This window comes from Uloborus diversus, chromosome 7 (assembly GCF_026930045.1).
Source record: "Uloborus diversus isolate 005 chromosome 7, Udiv.v.3.1, whole genome shotgun sequence".
In the NCBI taxonomy this organism is placed as follows: domain Eukaryota; kingdom Metazoa; phylum Arthropoda; class Arachnida; order Araneae; family Uloboridae; genus Uloborus; species Uloborus diversus.
In genome coordinates this window covers 63,606,682-63,612,681 of record NC_072737.1, presented here as the reverse complement: position 1 = coordinate 63,612,681, position 6,000 = coordinate 63,606,682, and the positions used below count along the sequence as shown (strand labels likewise).

General features: G+C 33.4%; 1 protein-coding gene across 1 annotated transcript in view; it reads left to right on the top strand.

Moving 5' to 3' along the window:
* Positions 1-694: 694 nt before the first annotated feature.
* The window catches only part of LOC129226709 (cGMP-specific 3',5'-cyclic phosphodiesterase-like), a 398,030-nt gene continuing 392,724 nt past the window's right edge, over positions 695-6,000 (top strand). The window contains exon 1 of the mRNA XM_054861338.1: positions 695-866. The gene's annotated coding sequence lies outside the window, so the exon portion shown is untranslated. The remainder of the gene's footprint in view (positions 867-6,000) is intronic.

Below are 6,000 nucleotides of genomic sequence, written 5' to 3'. Positions count from 1 at the left end.
TTATCTGAGAACATAGTATGCATATTGCATAAGTAGAGCTCTTTCGACATGGCTTCAGGGCTATCCATTATGAAAGTGCTATAGCCGGCGCTTTGCAATGACAGACTTTATTCCTTAAATGTAATATATGTCAGCAACTATGCAAATATTTTCAGGCTATGAGTATCGATTGTGCGAGACACAAATGAAAAAAAAAGGAACAAACTTTACTTGAAACCGCTTGAATATGAGACTTCATCAGAAACAGGCATGTTTTAAAGTTCCGCCATTACAATATTTTTTTTGCGAACCCCCTGAAAACTTCTCACGAACCCCCAGGGGTTCGCGAACCACCGGTTGGGAACCGCTGCCCTACAGCATATTGCACTGTCCGCCTCCTGTTCAAAGTGTCCTTTAAATTTCCCTTCTTTATTTACAAAAGCAACTTTCGTCACAAATGTGACATTTTTGAGGAAAAGTAAGGCAACGAGGAACAAAACGCACTCATGCCCTTTGGCGATGCTCAATTTTCTGGAGGCGAGAAAGGAATTCGCCAACGTAGTAGTTGTGCCAAGATAAACCAGACGGCGAAAAGTAAGCACACTTTGTGTCGTCATCAAAACAGGTAACTCGTGAAAGTTGAGGACAGTGCAGTTGAATTAACGTTCGCATGGATTTTTTTTTCTTTTTTCCGTGTCATTGAAAGAGAACTATTTAGAATAACAATATTCGATTGGCGTTGTTATTCGGGAGGGAAAGTAACATGATTAATTTCATTTGTAGAAGCTCCTTTTTGGATTAATAATAGTTCCAGAAAAGAAATGTGCCGCGTTGCTATAGCAACGTAAAGAAGCGTAAAGATCAAGTGGATTTATAACTTGACACAGGTGAGTGGTTTATTATGTTTTGTTTTTTTCTTTGAATGTTGATAGCTATGTGTTGAAGTGTAGAATGGGATCGAGGAAGTTCCAAATGGTTTTGTTTATTTATTTAAATGTAGTTTTTAAGAGTATTATGCTTATCGCTTCTACACAGTTCAGTTGATTTGTTAATGCAAGCGTGTAAACATTGTTTAAAATAAATGTTTTTATTAATTTTTGGTAATTTTGAGAAATTGCATTGTATTGTTTTCGAACCCTTCCTTAGACGACGTGTGTGCCAACAGAAATAATCTGCAGTATTTTATTACTAAATATTATTCTATGTTCCAACCGGTTTTGTTTATTTATATAAATGTTGTTTTTAAGAGTATAATGCTTATCGTTTCTACACAGTTGAGTTGATTTGTTCGTGCAAGCGTGTGAACATTCTTAAATAAATGTTTTCATTAACTTTTTGACAATTTTAAGAAATTGCATAGTATTATTTTGGAACCATTCCTTAGTTACTTTTAATGACAACGTGTGTGCCAACGAAAATAATCTGCAATATTTTATTACTAAATATTATTCTAAGTTCCAACCGGTTTTGTTTTTTATTTAAATGTAGTTTTTAAGAGTATAATGCTCATCGTTTCTACACAGTTGAGTTCATTTGTTAGTGCAAGCATGTAAACATTGTTAAAATTAATGTTTTCATTAAATTTTTGACAATTTTAGGAAATTGCATGGTATTATTTAGGAACCTTTCATCAGTTCCTTTTAATGACTTTGTGTGCGTAAACAAAAATAATCTGAAATATTTTTATTACTAAATATTATTCAAGTTTCGAACGAAGTTCTAAACGGTTTTGTGCATTTATTAAGAGTGTTATGCTTCTCGCTTCTACACTGTTGAGTTGTTTGTTAGTGCAAGCGTGTAAACAGGGGCGTGCACAGGGGAGGGGCGGGGGGAGAAAGGACACATGTTGGCCCGGGCGCAAGCCTGAAGGGGGCCCAACATTTTAAAAATTGGTGTGAAATAACGGGGTAAATAATATGGAGGGGGACCCGAAAAATCATTTGTGAAGGGCCCTAAAATCTCTGTGAACGCCCCTGCGTGTAAACATTGTTAAAATGAATGTTTCATTATTTTTTAAACAATTCTAAGAAATTACATAGTATTACTTTGAACCATTCCTCGCTTACTTTAAATACCTCCGTGTGTGCCAACAAAAATAATCTGAAATATTTTGCTACTAAATATTAGTTTTGAACGAAGCTCCAAACTGTTTTGTGCATTTGCTTAAATATGTGTGTTAAGATTATTATGCTTATCGTTTCTACATAGTTGAGTTCATTGGTTTGTGCAAGCGTGTCAGTGAGAAGCAAAGGGATGCAAGTGGCAAAATTAAAAATTTGGAGATAACCAGTACACATGGTAGGTGAACCTCTACTCCCTCTGTCTTGAGGCAAGAGATGGTACTAGTAGCTCTGATAGTTGCTGCTGTAAAGCAATATTTAGAAAAAAAATCAATGAAAGCCTACCTAGGATGTCATCTTTAAACGCGTTTTACTCAAAACTTAAAAAGGTCCACTTTACATCCCTTTGCTTCTCACTGCCTCATATTATTACTTTGAACCATTCCTCGTTTACTTTTAATCACTGTATGTGCCAACAAAAATAATCTGCAATTTTTATTGCTAAATATTATTCGAAGCTCTAAACGGTTTCATTTTATTCTAAATTCCAAACGGTTATGTTTATTTATTTAAATTTAGTTTTTAAGAATATTGCGCTTGTCATTTTTACATAGTTGAGTTGATTTGATAATTCAAGTCTGTAAACAATGTCAAAATGAATGTTTTTTTTTTTGATTTTTTAATGTTATTACATAGCTTTATTTTGGAACCATTACGATGTTACTTTTAATGTCACGTGAGTGCTAGATAAAAGAATCTGAAATAGTTTCTTATTAAATATTATTCTAAAGAAAGACGTCATGTTTTCTGACTTATTATATTTTCTCATTTACTGAGCCAAGTTTTTTTAGATATATGGATTATTTAGGAAATGAAATATTCGTTTAAATTCACGTATGTTAATTATGCCTCACCGAAATAAAAGTTTATATTATTTCAATGTTACATTTGATTTCAGATTACTCAGCTGTTACAATTTAATTTAAACTCGTATGATTACTTAATCGAAATGCAAATTTGTTTCAGACGCCATTGTTATATTTAATTTCAGAATAATGTCATATAAGTTAATATTCTTCGAACTTACTTTATTTTACCTTCAAATGTATCTTGTTATCTATATTATGCTTAATACCACATTTTTCCTGTATTTGGTAATCTTTACTAATAATAAAGCGTAAAGTATCTCTGTCTGTCTGGATGTCTGTGACGCACGTAGCGCCTAGACTGTTCTGCCGATTTTCATGAAATTTGGCAAAAAAAAAAAAAAATAGTTTGTAGCATGGGAGTGTGCACCTCGAAGCGATTTTTCTAAAATTCGATTTTGTTCTTTTTCTGTTCCAACTTTAAGAACATTTCCCCGAGCCAAATTTTCATACGATGGACGAGTAAATTACCAAGTTATCATAACGTGGAACCGTAACATGGGCAAACCAATTGGCGGGAAATTCACTATACATTATTTGTAAATATACAGGCGAACCAAAAGACCTTTTAATTTTCTACTACGGGCAAAGCCGTGCGGGTACCACTAGTATATAATATTTACATTTGCACAGTACTTCAACTTGTATTCTGCAATGTAGTAATATCACATTAACCAAGATTCTCTACGGATCTCTTTTTGATTAGATAAGGGAAAGAAAGGGTTGATTTAAAACTCTCATCACATGCATATCGTACTAGTATTTGTAATGTGGTATTACCATGAAATTTGGGTTTACTTTTGGTTTTGACATTTTCGCCGCCCTCAAAATACTGCCACACTGATCGACCGTCTTGTCTATCGGTAGAAGCGGCCTTAAATCTTCTACTTTCTTATATTTTTACGTCATATCAGCCGTTACATGCATATCAAACGACATACTAGGATGGGAAACATGGTTTTAAACCTACGGAGCTGACTATCAAACACAAATGCCCTCCCTCACGCAGCCCCCTGTTTTTTCTAGCGACATTGTATTTAGGATCATATTGTTCTTATAAACACTCATCAACAATGGGAATGGAAATAAAATGAGGTATCATACTTTATTCTGTTCTAGATAAACACAGTACATTATAAACCTTTTTCTTTCGCATGGCATTCATCGGTTACATGGGTGGAAAATTAAGTGTCACGCAAGCTAAATTTCGCGAGTCAGTAATGTTGTAATGCTATGACAATATTTTTGATATATCAGCAAGTAATTTATCCTATCACGATATTTCGTTTGCTCTATTAAAATAGAGGCAGTGATGGGATGTATGTGGACCTTTTCAAGTTTTTAGTAAAACGCGTTTAAAGATAACATCCTAGATAGGCTTTCATTGATTTTGTTTCTAAATCATGATATATAGCAGCAACTACCAGTGCTACTAGTACCACCTCTTGCCCCAAGACAGAAGAGATATTCAACTACCATGTGTACTGGTTATCTCCAAATTTTTAATTTTGCCCCTTACATCCATTTGCTTCTCACTGCCTCAATTCTTTTCTCTTTAAAAAAGCTTCATTTTCTCCCTCGTATCTACGGGCTATGTTCAACAGCCTGAAAACTTGTAAGTATTTTCCCCAAGTTGAGCATTTCTTTTGCTTGAAAGTAACTTTTAAATTCAGGAAAATATAAGTAGCTAAACTGATATTCAACATATAAGTATTTCTTTATGGTCGTATCTACACGTTACTTACACTGTTAAGCAATTGTCCTTTTCCTTTTTTTTTTTTTTTTGAAAGCATGAAGCGTGTTTAATTGTGGAAGAATTTTCAAAACCATTTTCTTTTTGACCGTATCTATGCATTACTTACACTATAAAACAATTGTTCTATTTTTTTTTTCCAAAACATGAAACGTGTTTATTTTTAAAGTATTTTAAAAACCACTTTGCTTCAACGTAAATGGAAGTGATTATATTATATTTTGAATTATTGGGAATTGTTAGGCATTGAATCTTGTGACCTCTTTGGAAAATCATCGAATTTTGGTGTATGCTGTACTATTGTAATTTCTTGCTCACGATATTATTAAAGCGTTTTTTTTTTCTTTTTCTTTAAAGAATTTTGAGCTTTGTAACCACATTCATTTAGTCTCTTCTCTATTATTGAAGTAACACATTTTGTCATGATCCTTTTCTCAGTAATCTCGAACCCCGCTTTGTTAATTTTAGTGCTTACGCTTTTTTGAATGTATAGTATGCTTATAACATTTTACATTTTGAAATGCGTAGCAGTAATGTTTAAAACGATTCCTAATATCTATATAAATAATTCTTTTATGCGACTTCAGTGTCACAAGCGACTGATATTGAGCTTTCCATTCAGACCTAACCAGTGATCAGTGAATGAAACTGAACTTTCCATTTAGACCACTTCAATCATCAGTGACTGAACTTTCCGTTCGGGTCGTCGGTTCATCGGTGACTAACCGTATAAAATTCGATACGAAACTAAAATGTTACATTAATACCTTTTGATCGTAACATCAATGTACTTAAATTAAATTCTAAAAAAAACTTTAATGGATTGAATTTAAGCTGCTGAAAATAAAATAAAAGAAAAATGTTTTAATGTCATTCGCACAGCAAGCCTGGTTTCACGGGGATTCTTTCAGAAATATACTTTGATTTGAGAATTATTTCGACAGTTCACTGTTTCAGCTAAACATAAAACTTCGTAGTTCAACCTGTATCGATTGAAAAAATGATAGTAATGTGTATTCATCTTTACTAATAATAAAGCTGAAAGTCTCTCTGTCTGGATCTCTCTCTGTCTGGATATCTCTCTGTCGAGATCACTGGGACGCGCATATCACCTAGACCGTTCAGCCGATTTTCATGAACTTTGATACAAAATTAGTTTGTAGCATGAGAGTGTGCACCTCGAAGCGATTTTTCGAAAATTCGATTTTGTTCTTTTTCTATTCCAATTTTAAGAAAATGTTACCGAGAAATTATAACAACGTGGACGAATAAATTATCAAAT